Below are 14,495 nucleotides of genomic sequence, written 5' to 3' on the forward strand. Positions count from 1 at the left end.
GGTAAATATGTGGTGTTATGGGGATAGGCCTGAGTAAAATGCTCAGTCAGAGAGCCGATGCGGGATTGATGGGCTGAATGGGCTCCTTCTGCACTGTAGGGATTCTACGATTCTATATGAAAATATAAAGCTTAAAAGTGTGAAAAGGCTGAGATAAACTGAGAAGTGTTTATTAAGAAATGCCAGGTTTGGATTTTTTTAGAAGCAAATTGATTGTATGAGGAAGGGGCTGTGGGGCTTAGAAAAGGCCTATTTCCACTTGGCTGGTCAGTGAGATTTGGTAAGAAGTCTAACAACACCAGGTTAAAGTCTAGCAGGTTTATTTGGTAGCAAATGCCACTAGCTTTCGGAGCACTGCCCCTTCGTCAGGTGGAGTGGAGATCTGCTCTGTTTGTGAACAGATCTCCACTCCACCTGACGAAGGGGCAGCGCTCCGAAAGCTAGTGGCATTTGCTACCAAATAAACCTGTTGGACTTTAACCTGGTGGTGTTAGACTTCTTACTGTGTTTACCCCAATCCAACGCCGGCATCTCCACATCGTGAGACCATGTAGGTTGGTAAGCCTATGATAAAAAGCAAAATACCGCAGATGCTGGAATCTGAAACAAATGCAGAAAATGCTGGAAAATCTCAGCAGGTCGAGTCGCATCTGTGGAGAGAGAATAGAGCCAATGTTTCGAGTCTGGATGCCCCTTCAGCAGAGGTAAGTGTTTGGGTAGAGAAACCTTCTGACAAAGGGTCATCCAGACTCGAAACATTGGCTCTGTTCCCTCTCCACAGATACTGCCAGACCTGCTGAGATTTTCCAGCATTTTCTGTTTGGGTAAAGCCTATGATGTTGGGGCAATAGATTTTCTCAGTGGCAGTCCCTGTAAACTGTGGAGGGGAAGAGGAACTCGTTGCATATTGTTAGAGACTGACTTATAGATGTGAATCTCCCACCCACAAGTGAAGAAGTTTATTTACCTGACAACAGTCATTGCTGAACTGGTTACACTGGCTCCAGCACAGCCAGTGGCTAGGTTCAGAGCAATGTTATTTGATGCTTTTAAAAAAAACAACTACCCACATCATAAGGGTGTTTGCAGGGAATTGCCCGTTTTTCACAAGTCTTGTTAGTAAGTTCATAAGTTTATAACATATCGGAGCAGAATTAGGCCATTCGGCCCATTGAGTCCGCTGCGCCATTCGATCATGGCTGATGTGCTCCTCATCTCCATTTTCCTACCTTCTCCCCATAACCCTTCAACCCATTACCAATTAAAAATCTGCCTAACTCCTCCTTAAATTTACTCACTGTCCCAGCATCCACCGCATTTTGGGGCAGCGAATTCCACAGATTCACAACCCTTTGGGAGAAGTAGTTTCTCCTCAACTCTGTTTTAAATTTGCTGCCCCTTATCCTAAGACTGTGACCTCTCGTCCGAGAATGTCCCACAAGAGGAAGCATCCGCTCCACGTCTACTTTATCCATACCTTTTATCATCTTGTCTACCTCAATTTGATCTCCCCTCATTCTTCTGAATTCCAGAGAGTAAAGGCTTAAACTGTTCAATCTCTCTCCATACGGCAAACCCCTCATCTCTGGAATCAATCTAGTGAACCTCCTCTGAACTGCCTCCAATACCATTACATCTTTCCTCAAATAAGGGGACCAAAACTGTGCACAATATTCCAACTGCGGCCTCACCAATGTCTTGTATAGTTGCAACAATACTTCCTTATCTTTATATTCTATTCCTTCAGCTATAAATGCCAACATTCCATTCACTTTCTTTATTATCTACTGTACCTGAATGCTAGTTTTCTGTGACTCATGAACAAGGACATCCAGATCCAGTCAAACATTATTTATCTTTCATAAAACCATGAAGGATAGTGTTTTGACTTTCTAAATGTCCTGATATTGCTTCCTTGATAATTGATTCTAACACTTCCACAACAACAGATGTTAAACTAACTGGACTGTAATTTCCCACATTTTGCCTCCCTCCCTTTTTGAATAAGGGTGTTACATCAGCGTATTTCCAATCCATCGGAACCTTTCCCATGTTCAGGGAGTTCTGGGATATTATAACCAATGGATCCACTATCTCTGCTGCCACTTCCTTTAATACCCTAGGATGTAGGCCATCAGGCCCGGGGGACTTGTCTGCTCTCAATCCCAATAGTTTGCTGAGTACTTTTTCCCTATCGATGTTGGTTGTTCTAAGTTCTACCCTTTTTATTACCTCTGACTTGCCCGTTCCTATAGGAATGGTACGAGTGTCCTCCACCGTGAAAACTGAGGCAAAGTATTGATTTAGCATCTCTGCGATTACAGTGTTCCCCACTATTAACTCTCCGGTTTCATCTTCGAAGGGACCAACATTCACCTTAGCGACTCTCTTCCCTTTTATATACCTATAGAAGCTTTTGCTATCCTTCTTGATATTTTGCGCTAGTTTTCTTTTGTAATTTACTTTAGCTGTTTTTATTACTTTTTTAGTGTCCCTTTATTCATGTTTGAAAGTTTCCCAATCTTCCAGCCTGCCACTGGCCTTTGCGACATGGTATACCTTACCATGTCTTTATATTGTCCTTGACCTACCTCCTTGTTTAACCATGGATGTTTTTTACCCTCCTTAGCATCTTTCTTCCTCACTGGGATATATTTTAGTTCTGCTGACTTGAGTATCTCCTTAAACAACTGCCACTGCTCATCCGCTGTCTTACCGTTAAGCCTTCTTGCTCACTCTGTTCGGTCCAAATCTGTCCTCGTGCCTATGTAATTTTCTTTGTTTAATTCCTGAATTTTGAATTCTATCACACTATGGTCACTCCTCCCGAGAGGATCCTTAACGATGAGGTCATCAATGAATCCCTCCTCATTACACAATACCAAATCCAGAGTAGCCTGCTTCCTGGTTGATTCCACAATATACTGTTCCAAGAAACACTCTCTGATACATTCAATGAACTCTGCCTCCAGGCTACCCTCGCCAATTTGATTCTTCCAATCTATGTGCATATTAAAATCACCCATGATTCTTGCCGTATCTTTTTTGCAAGCCCCCACTGCGGAACTACTGCTTGGGGACCTATAGATTACTCCTACTTCTTCCCTTTGCTATTTATTTCTACCCAGACTGATTCCTCATCTTAATCTCCCATGCTTGTGTCATTTCTCATTACAGCGCTGATCCCTTTCTCCACCTCCTTTTCCTTTCAGCCTATCTTTCCGAAATGCTGAGTACACTTGGATATTCAATTCCCAGACCTGGTCTCCTTGTAACCATGCCTCAGTAATCGCCAATAAATCATACCCTTTTCTTTCTATTTGTGCCGTTAGCTCATTAATTTTGTACCAAATGCTTCATGCATTTAGATACAAAGCTTTTAAATTTGTTCTACTAGTAAATTTCCCTATGTTTTTATAATTCCTTGGTGCATAAAGACATTCACCTGTTCTGTATTGCCTGGTAACCGTCCGCCACATCGCTAACCGTCCGCCACATCGCTAACCGTCCGCCACATCGCTAACCGTCCGCCACATCGCTAACCGTCCGCCACATCGCTAACCGTCCGCCACATCGCTAACCGTCCGCCACATCGCTAACCGTCCGCCACATCGCTAACCGTCCGCCACATCGCTAACCGTCCGCCACATCGCTAACCGTCCGCCACATCGCTAACCGTCCGCCACATCGCTAACCGTCCGCCACATCGCTAACCGTCCGCCACATCGCTAACCGTCCGCCACATCGCTAACCGTCCGCCACATCGCTAACCGTCCGCCACATCGCTAACCGTCCGCCACATCGCTAACCGTCCGCCACATCGCTAACCGTCCGCCACATCGCTAACCGTCCGCCACATCGCTAACCGTCCGCCACATCGCTAACCGTCCGCCACATCGCTAACCGTCCGCCACATCGCTAACCGTCCGCCACATCGCTAACCGTCCGCCACATCGCTAACCGTCCGCCACATCGCTAACCGTCCGCCACATCGCTAACCGTCCGCCACATCGCTAACCGTCCGCCACATCGCTAACCGTCCGCCACATCGCTAACCGTCCGCCACATCGCTAACCGTCCGCCACATCGCTAACCGTCCGCCACATCGCTAACCGTCCGCCACATCGCTAACCGTCCGCCACATCGCTAACCGTCCGCCACATCGCTAACCGTCCGCCACATCGCTAACCGTCCGCCACATCGCTAACCGTCCGCCACATCGCTAACCGTCCGCCACATCGCTAACCGTCCGCCACATCGCTAACCGTCCGCCACATCGCTAACCGTCCGCCACATCGCTAACCGTCCGCCACATCGCTAACCGTCCGCCACATCGCTAACCGTCCGCCACATTGCTAACCATCCACCACATCGCTAACCTGCACTCTTACCTCCTCCTTTAATTTGGGTTTTCTAATTTCCTCTACAACTGAACCCACCCCACTATTCAGTTTCAAGCCCTATCTAGAGCCCTAGTTATGCGATTCGCTAGGACTCTGGTCCCAGCATGATTCAGATGAAGACCGTCCCATCGGAACAGGTCCCTTCTTCCCCAGTACTGGTGCCAGTGTCCCATGAATTCGAACCCACCTTTCCCACACCAGTCTTTAAGCCGCGCATTTGCATGCTTAATCTTATTGACCCTGTGCCAATTAGGCCGGAATTGAACCCGGGAGCCTGGCACTGTGAGGCAGCAGTGCTAACCACTGTGCCACCCTTTCTATGGTCATGCATTCTGTAAAGAAGCAGTCCTTCCTTGGTATGAAGCATTAAGCCTAGCAGACCTGTTTGTAAAGAGAGTAGAAATTCCTCTGGTGTGAGTCATGGCTAGTCAGGCATGCCAGGGTGAAAGTCTGTCCATTTAAAAAAAAAACATAGCTTTATAAAGTAGCCGGCTGAGATAGATGTATGTTTTCCTTCAAGTTTGCGTGATCTATGCCATGAAAGGGTTTAGCTTCTGTTAGGTAAAATTGCAAACATTTTACTTGATCCTTCCCATTTTGGAAGGTTTTGTGCTTTTGTATTCTTTAATAGGCTGTGGGCGTCGCTGGCGAGGCCAGCATTTATTGCCCATCCCTAATTGCCCTTGAAAAGCGGGTGATGAGCTGTTGCCTTGAACTGCTGCAGTCCATGTGGTGTCCTAACGCAGTGCTGTTAGGGAGGGGGTCCCAGGATTTTGGCCCAGAGGCAGTGAAGGAACGGCAATATATTTCCACGTCAGGATGGTGAGTGGCTCGGAGAGGAAGCTCCAGGTGGTGGTGTCCCCATGTATCTGCTGTCCTTGTCCTTCAGGTTGGTAGAAACTTGCAGGGTGCTACTGACTGAGCCTTCCTGAGTTCCTGCAGTGCATCTTGTATCTACTGCCACAATGCATTGGTGATGGAGGGAGTGAATATTTGTGAATGGAGTACCAGTCAAGCAGGCTGACTTGTCCTGGATGGTGTCGAGCTTCTTGAGTGTTGTTGGAGCTGCATCCATTCACGCAAGTGGGGAGTATTCCATCACACTCCTGTCTTGTGCCTTGTAGATGCTGGACACGGTGTTCGTGGGGTTACGGGGATAGGGTTGGAGGGTGGCCTGGGTAAGATGCTCTTTTGGAGAGTCGGTGCAGACTTGATGGGCCGAATGGCCTCCTCCTGCACTGTTGGTACTTTATGATTCTATGAATCAGGAGGTGAGTTACTTGCTCCAGAATTCCTAGTCTCTGACCTGCTCTTTTAGCCTCAGTATTTATACGGCTAGTCCAGTTCATTTTCTGGTCAATGGTCATCCCCAGATGTTGACAGTGGCTGATTAAGCAATGGTAATGCCATTTAACACCATGAAGTAATGGTTGGTTTCTCTCTGTTAGAGATGGTCATTGCCTGGCACTAGTGTGGCGTGAATGTTACTTGCCATTTATCAGCTCAAGCGATTCACCTCTTTATAACAGCAGCCCAGGTTGTACAGAGTTATTGACGTGACTCTGTTTACAGCTTTAAAGTTGGGGATTTGTTCCGCAGTAATTTCTATAGTAATTGTAGATTAACATAGAATCCCACAGTGCAGAAGGGGGCCATTCGGCCCATCGAGTCTGTACCGACCACAATCCCACCCAGGCCCTATTCCCGCAACCCCACATATTTACCCTGCTGATCTCCTGGACACTCGGCTCAATTTAGCATGGTCAATCAACCTAACCCGCACAACTTTGGACTGTGGGAGGAAACCGGAGCACCGGGAGGGAACCCACACAGACATGGGGAGAATGTGCAGACTCCGCACAGTGACCCGAGGCTACTGGTGCCCGGTGAGGCAGCAGTGCTAACCACTGTGCCACCGTGCTGCCCCCATATATTTCCATGTCGTCTATGTACTTGCTGACCTGCATTGGCTCCCAGGCCACCAACTCCTCACTTTTTAAAATTCTTGCTCTTGTTTTCAAATCAATCCATGGGCTCACCTTTCCATTATCTGTAACCTGTTCCAGCCGTACGTAATCCTCTGAGATCTCTGCATTCCTCCAATTCTGGTCCCTAAAACATCCCCGATTTGTCATTGTTCCAGCATTGGCAGCTCTGCCTTCAGCTGTCATGGAGTCATAGTCATAGAGGTTTACAGCATGGAAACAGGCTCTTCGGCCCAACTTGTCCATGCCGCCCTTTCTAAAAAAAAATCCCTAAACTAATCCCAATTGCTCGCTAATTCCAATTGTCCCTGCACAACAGCTCCTCCACAAACCACTTTCTGGTCGCAGTGACTGCACCTATGCAAATGTTACCTGCAACTGCCAATCGCCTTCGCCGCTCTGCTGCCCTCACCTGGACACTTAGCTTACCTCAAAGTAGGAAGGTGTCTTTCCTTAGGGCTGTCTGAGCCCGAAGGAAATTCAACCTCTCAGCACCCAGTCTTCTCTCTCCTTTTTTGAATCAGTCTTTAAAAGCTACATAATAAAAAGTAAAGTTTATTTATTAGTCTCAAGTAAGGTTTACATTAACACTGCAATGAAGTTACTGTGAAATTCCCCTAGTCGCCACACTCAGGTGCCTATTCGGGTCAATGCACCCTAACCAGCACGTCTTTCAGACTGGGAGGGAACCGGAGGAAACCCACGCAGACACGGGGAGAATGTGCAAACTCTGCACAGACAGTGACCCAAGCTGGGAATTGAACCGGGGTCCCTGGCGCTGTGAGGCAGCAGTGCTAACCACTGTGCCACCCCATAGCTTTCAACCAAGCATTCAGTCGCTCAAATCTAATATCTGCTTACATGACTAGATGCCACATTTTTGTTTGGTAACATTCCTGTGAAGTGCTTTGGTGCTATTTATTACATCACACAGTAAATGGAGGCTGCTGGTATCTCTCATTTCTCAGTTAGTGAGCAAAAGCAAAAGGTTCCTTTTGTTTCTCTTGGTTTCTCCCTGCTGATTCAAAAGTTAGCAAAGTGTTTCCAGAGCCATCATGCTGTTACCAAAATTCCTGGTTTATGGAATTCCTGGACACCTCAGTCTGGGCTTCGGAACGGGGCAGCGGCACGCTGGCATAGTGGTTAGCACTGCTGCCTCACAGCGCCAGGGACCTGGGTTTGCTTCCTGGCTTGGGTCGCTGTCTGTGCAGAATCTGCACGTTCTCCCCGTGTCTGCATGGGTTTCCTCCGGGTGCTCCGGTTTCCTCCCACAGTCCGAAAGACGTGCTGGTTAGGTGGATTGGCCGTGCTAAATTCTCCCTCAGTGTACCCGAACAGGCGCCGGAGTGTGGCGACTAGGGGGTTTTCACAGTAACTTCATTGCAGTGTTAATGTAAGCCTACTGGTGACACTAATAAATAAACTTCAGCTTTACGTTAACGCATTATCTTGAAGGAAAGCTATCCAAGAAGTGAGCAACACACAACTTGACCAACAAATTGAGTATTGGGCCCCAATAGTATTTTCCCTGGAGTTGGGGCGGGGGTGGTCTCTTAGTAGCCTAGGTTTTAGAGAATTTAATGGCAGGATCTTAGTTCAGTTCTTTTTCCCAGCATTGTTTTGGTTGGTAGCCAATCAGTTTGAAGGGCTAAATGCAAATTACTGTGGATGCTGGAATCTGAAACCAAAAGAGAAAATGCTGGAAGATCTCAGCGGGTCTGGCAGCATCTGTAAGGAGAGAAAAGAGCTGACGTTTCGAGTCCAGACGACCCTTTATCAAAGCTTTCAGATTGAAGGGCTGCCATCTGTTGGGCGGGAAGGCTTATTAGGAATCAGCCGGGGAGCAAAGAGGTGTGAGGAAGAGAGAGATTGAGTTTCGTGGCATTGGTAGGCACGGTCATTGAAAGATTCCATCGTTTTTATGGTGATAGCAACAGGTTCAGTGTCTAATTTTGCCCATGGCAGATGAATCCTTAACTAATGAATGTGGCCACTCAAGAAAGTGAAATAATTACAGCTTCTGCTCCAGCACATCAAGCATCAGTTCCGGTTTGCTGAGGACTATATCACCTCCCCATAATGACAACTAAAGATCAGATGGCTTTAGATTCTTGATGTAACGATTTACATTAGCTCATCAAGATTGGAGTGGTGTAGGACTCCCAACACCCTGGAAACATGCTATTGCCCCAGCAAAGGTTGCACAGGGCTGCGAAGGGCACTGAGACACCACGGAGAAAGGTGGGGTGTGAGGTAGTTGGTGAATGGCAAGGGACGGGGGAGGTGGCATTGCACTCCTTTTGCTTCTGGCTCACAAGCAGTGCTGGAAATGCACTTATCTGCTGGATTAACCCGGCCTTTTGGCTAAGATCAAGTGTAGTCTGGTGATGCTGCGCTTGGTAGTGGCCATTGGGTTGCATTTAAGCTTCATTTTCAAATGAAGTAATTTTTAAAAGCGGCATCTCGGCCTTTTGGCTGGGATGCGGGTGAGATCAAGCCTTGGGGGGCGGAGACGTCTTGGCCTACTCCAATCAGCTTGGCTCATGTAGATCAGGCCCAAGACAGGATAAAGGGTCGCATACCCTGTCTTGTCAGCCTGGATCGGAAATGTCTCAACTTGTTGAGACTCTGAATTGGACTTGATTTGATTGAATTGGAAAAGTATATCTGCTGGATTAACCATCTGTGCCTCCATTTGGCTGCTGGAGTTCCTGAGCTCTATGGAACCTGGTTTGAATCCAGGATCTAAAATTCTATTTCAATCTGAGGCATCAGACTCGCATCTTGAGCAGGTTATCCTTCCCCCAATCTGTGTCAATTAAAACAGCAGTGGACACATTGGAAGCACGTTGAATTATGTTTCAGACATTGTGAAGTGTTAACCCACCTCCAGCCATGTCTCTCATGTCTGCTTTATTCACTTTGGAAGCAAAAACAAGAAGGCAGATTACTACCTGAATGGCTGTAAATTGGGAGAAGGGAGTGTGCAGCGGGACCTGGGTGTCCTTGTGCACCAGTCACTGAAGGTAAGCATGCAGGTGCAGCAGGCGGTAAAGAAGGCAAATGATAAATGAAGGCAACTGTGTGGAGTTTGCACATTCTCCTCGTGTCTGCGTGGGTTTCCTCCGGGTGCTCCGGTTTCCTCCCACAGTCCAAAGATGTGCAGGTTAGGTTGATTGGCCATGCTAAATTTGCCCCTTAGTGTCCTGAGATATGTAGGTTAGAAGGGTTAGTGGGTAAATATGTAGGGATATGGGGGTAGGGCCTGGGTGGGATTGTGGTCGGTGCAGACTCGATGGGCCAAATGGCCTCTTTCTGCACTGTAGTGTTTCTATGATTCTATGATATGTTGGCCTTCATTGTGAAAGGTTTTGAGTACAGGAGCAGGGATGTGTTGTTATAATTATACAGGGCCTTGGTGAGGCCACACCTAGAGTATTGTGTGCAGTTTTGGCCTCCTTTTCTGAGGAAGGATGTTCTTGCTCTCGAGGGGGTGCAGCGAAGGTTTACCAGGCTGATTCCGGGGATGGCGGGACTGATGTACGAGGAGAGATTGACTAGGTTAGGATTGTTTTCACTGTAGTTCAGACGAATGAGGTGGGATCTCATAGAGACTTATAAAATTCTAACAGGACTAGACAGGGTGGATGCAGGAAGGATGTTCCCGATGGCGGGGGAAGCCCAGAACCAAGGGTCACAGTCTGAGGATTCGGGGTAGACCACTTAGAGCAGAGATGAGAAGACATTTCTTCACCCAGAGAGTGGTGAGCCTGTGGAATTCATTACCACAGGAAGTAGTTGATGCCAAAACATTGAATGTATTCAAGAGGCGGCTGGATATAGCACTTGGGACGAATGGGATCAAAGGTTATGGGGAGAAAGCAGGATTAGGCTATTGAGTTGGATGGTCAGCCATGATCTTAATGAATGGTGGAGCAGGCTCGAAGGGCCGAATGGCCTCCTCCTTCTCCTATCTTCTGTGTTTCTATGTTTACGATTCACCCCTTAGAGTTTGGGCTATTAATATGAAAATACACCTATTTGTATATCCGTGCAAGACCAGATCTGTCAAAGTGGTGTTTGTGGTAATTGCTCTGTGAAACCTGCTGCCAGCTATCTGTGTGGGCGATCAGATGGAAATGGCACAAAAACTAGAAGTGCAGAATGCAAGAAAAGCTGTTCCACAGCATGACTCTAATCAGGAACTATTTGTCAAGTTGCAAGCCAATGAATTTGTTCAGCCATTTAGTTTCCATTGCTTTTGATTAATACACTGTGGTAGCTATGTATAAATTATTTGATTACAGTGGTTGTGTCAAGCGTGAAACACAATCTTTGGAGAAAACACTTATCTGATTTCAAGTAAATATCTGAAGAAGAGTGTACATAATCCTTGGCCAGAGACCCACGTTTGTTGGTGAGATCTGATTAAAGACCAATAACATTTTGTTTAAAATAGACAGAGTTTGAGATTCAAAACACTTGCTAATACAGTAAACCGCAAGATTCCAGGGGTTTTGAACAAACAAAAATAAACTTTGCTATACAAAGAAAGTTGAGATAAAACCATTTACAATGTCTGTCTTGTATTGTAGAGGTCAGGGTCAGGATGACCTGCCTGTGAATTGACATGCAATCTGTGGTCTGTAATAAATGACTGCTGCAACCACAACAGCTTCCATGGATTTTCAAAGACCCACCCATGCGTCTGTAATATTGTGGGTCAGCGATCTCAGTCTCTCTCACGAGGGATTGCAGCTTTCACTTGCGAAGATCTTGCCTTCCAATTCTCTCCAAAAGCAGCTTCAATTCAGGCAGCTTCAACGATAGCCCACCTCACAAGGTTTCAATGTTGTCTCTTTAGATTCTGTTCTCCCAAATCCCTGAGTTCTTTCGAGCACAATTTCAGCTCTTTGGCTACGTCAAGCAAAACACCATTGCTCCAAAAGGGTGCCTTTGCCCCAATGGCCTGCAGCACGAGTCACCAACCATTGGTTGCCTCCTTCGACCTTCAGGGCTTTTCTTTAGCCCTCTTCCATTCCTGGGGCAGGTGGGACCTGTACAAGAGAGACGGGTTATACCTGAACTACAAGGGGACCAATATACCTGCAGGGAGGTTTGCTAGTGTTATTGGGGAGGGTTTAAACTAGATTTGCAGGGGGATGGGAACCAGAATGCCAGAGCAGATAGTGGAGTGGGGGTGAAAATAAATGATGTTAATAGTTCATGCAAAAACACAAATAGAAGGGTTGTGTGTGGTGGTAATAATCTTCTGAGGTGTGTCTATTTCAATGCCAGGAGTATTGTGGGGAAGGCAGACGAGCTGAGGGCATGGATCGACACATGGAATTATGACATTATAGCCATTAGTGAAACTTGGCTACAGGAGGGGCAGGACTGGCAGCTCAATGTTCCAGGGTTCCGATGTTTCAGACGTGATAGAGGCAGAGGGATGAAGGGTTGGGGGCTGGCATTGCTAGTCAGGGAAAATGTTACAGCAGTGCTCAGGCAGGACAGATTAGAGGGCTTGTCTACCGAGGCCATATGAGTGGAGCTGAGAAACAGGAAAGGTATGACCACATTAATGGGGTTGTATTAAAGACCACCCAATAGTCAGTGGAAATTGGAGGAGCAAATCTGCAGAGAGATAGCTGACAACTGCAGGAAACATAAAGTTGTGATAGTCGGGGATTTTAATTTTCCACATATAGATTGGGACTCCCATACTGTTAAGGGTCTGGATGGGTTGGAGTTTGTGAAATGTTCAGGAAAATTTTCTAAATCAATATATAGAGGTACCAACTAGAGAGGATGCAATATTAGATCTCCTATTAGGAAACGAGTTAGGACAAGTGACGGAAGTGTGTGTAGGGGAACACTTTGGTTCCAGTGATCATAACGCCATTAGTTTCAACTTGATCATGGATAAAGATAGATCTGTTCCTCGGGTTGAGGTTCTAAACTGGAAAAAGGCCAAATTTGAAGAAATGAGAAAGGATCTAAAAAGCATGGATTGGGACAGGCTGTTCTCTGGCAAGGATGTGAATGGTAAGTGGGAGGCCTTCAAAGGAGAAATTTTGAGAGTGTAGAGTTTGTATGTTCCTGTCAGGAATAAAGGCAAAGTGAATAAGAATAAGGAAGCTTGGTTCTCGAGGGATATTGGAACGCTGATAAAGAAGAAGAGAGAGATGTATGACATGTATAGGCAACAGGGAGCAAATAAGATGCTTGAGGAGTATAAAAAGTGCAAGAAACTACTTAAGAAAGAAATCAGGAGGGCTAAAAGAAGACGTGAGGTTGCTTTGGCAGACAAGGTGAAGGATAATCCTAAGAGCTTCTACAGGTATATTAAGAGCAAAAGGATAGTAAGGGATAAAATTGGTCCTCTTGAAGATCAGAGTGGTCGGCTATGTATGGAACCAAAAGAAATGGGGGAGATATTAAATGGGTTTCTTGCATCCATATTTACTAAGGAAACTGGCATGGAGTCTATGGAAATAAGACAAGTAGGGAGGTCATGGAACCTATACAGATTAAAGGAGAGAAGGTGCTTGCTGTCTTGAGGCAAATCAGAGTAGATAAATCCCCAGGACCGGACAGGGTATTCCCTTGGACCTTGAAGGAGACTCGTGTTGAAATTGCAGGGGCCCTGGCAGATATATTTAAAATGTCGGTATCCATGGGTGAGGTGCTGGATGATTGGAGAATAGCTCATGTTGTTCCGTTGTTTAAAAAAGGCTCAAAAATTAATGCGGGAAATTATAGGCTGGTAAGTTTGACGTCAGTAGTAGGTAAATTATTGGAAGGAGTACTAAGAGATAGGATCTACAAATATTTGGATAGACAGGGACTTATTAGGGAGAGTCAACATGGCTTTGTGCGTGGTAGGTCATGTTTAACCAATCTATTAGAGTTTTTTGAGGAGGTTAGAACATAGAACATTGAACATAGAAAAACTACAGCACAAACAGGCCCTTCGGCCCACAAGTTGTGCTGAACACATCCCTACCTTCTAGACCTACCTATAACCCTCCATCCTATTACGCTCCATGTACTCATCCAGGAGTCTCTTAAAAGACCCTATTGAGTTTGCCTCCACCACCACTGACGGCAGCCGATTCCACTCACCCACCACCCTCTGTGTGAAAAACTTCCCCCTAACATTTCCCCTGTACCTATCCCCCAGCACCTTAAACCTGTGTCCTCTTGTAGCAGCCATTTCCACCCTGGGAAAAAGCCTCTGAGAGTCCACCCGATCTATGCCTCTCAACATCTTATACACCTCTATTAGGTCTCCCCTCATCCTTCGTCTCTCCAAGGAGAAAAGACCGAGCTCCCTCAGCCTATCCTCATAAGGCATGTCGCTCAATCCAGGCAACATCCTTGTAAATCTCCTCTGCACCATTTCAATCTTTTCCACATCCTTCCTATAGTGAGACGACCAGGAAAGTGGATGAAGGGAAGGCAGTGGATGTTGTCTACATGGACTTCAGCAAGGCCTTTGACAAGGTCCCGCATGGGAGGTTAGTCAGGAAGGTTCAGTTGCTAGATATACATGGAGAGGTAGTAAATTGGATTAGACATTGGCTCAATGGAAGAAACCAGAGAGTGGTTGTGGAGGATTGCTTCTCTGAGTGGAGGCCTGTGACTAGTGGTGTGCCACAGGGATCAGTGCTGGGTCCATTGTTGTTTGTCATCTGTATCAATGATCTGGATGATGATGTGATAAATTGGATCAGCAAGTTTGCTGCTGATACAAAGATTGGAGGTGTAGTGGACAGTGAGGAAGGTTTTCAAAGCTTGCAGAGGGATTTGGACCAGCTAGAAAAATGGGCTGAAAAATAGCAGATGGAGTTTAATGCAGACAAGTGTGAGGTATTGCACTTTGGAAGGACAAACCAAGGTAGAACATACAAGGTAAATGGTAGGACACTGAAGAGTACAATAGAACAGAGGGATCTGGGAATACAGATACATAATTCCCTAAAAGTGGCGTCACAGGTCGATAGGGTCGTAAAGTGTGCTTTTGGTACATTGGCCTTTATAAATCAAAGTAGTGAGTATAAGAGTTGGAATGTTATGGTGAGGTTGTATAAGACATTGGTGA

At 46.2% G+C, this 14,495-nt stretch overlaps 1 protein-coding gene and 1 long non-coding RNA gene across 2 annotated transcripts in view; one reads left to right on the forward strand and one right to left on the reverse strand.

The window, feature by feature from the left end:
* LOC144504374 (uncharacterized) overlaps positions 1-6,578 on the reverse strand; it is a 58,911-nt gene extending 52,333 nt beyond the window's left edge. The window contains exon 1 of the long non-coding RNA XR_013499616.1: positions 6,443-6,578. This is a non-coding gene — a long non-coding RNA (uncharacterized LOC144504374). The remainder of the gene's footprint in view (positions 1-6,442) is intronic.
* Positions 6,579-11,127: 4,549 nt separating this feature from the next.
* mindy4 (MINDY lysine 48 deubiquitinase 4) overlaps positions 11,128-14,495 on the forward strand; it is a 130,651-nt gene continuing 127,283 nt past the window's right edge. Inside the window, exon 1 of the mRNA XM_078231229.1 lies at positions 11,128-11,231. The gene's annotated coding sequence lies outside the window, so the exon portion shown is untranslated. The remainder of the gene's footprint in view (positions 11,232-14,495) is intronic.

This window comes from Mustelus asterias, chromosome 2, assembly GCF_964213995.1.
Source record: "Mustelus asterias chromosome 2, sMusAst1.hap1.1, whole genome shotgun sequence".
In the NCBI taxonomy this organism is placed as follows: domain Eukaryota; kingdom Metazoa; phylum Chordata; class Chondrichthyes; order Carcharhiniformes; family Triakidae; genus Mustelus; species Mustelus asterias.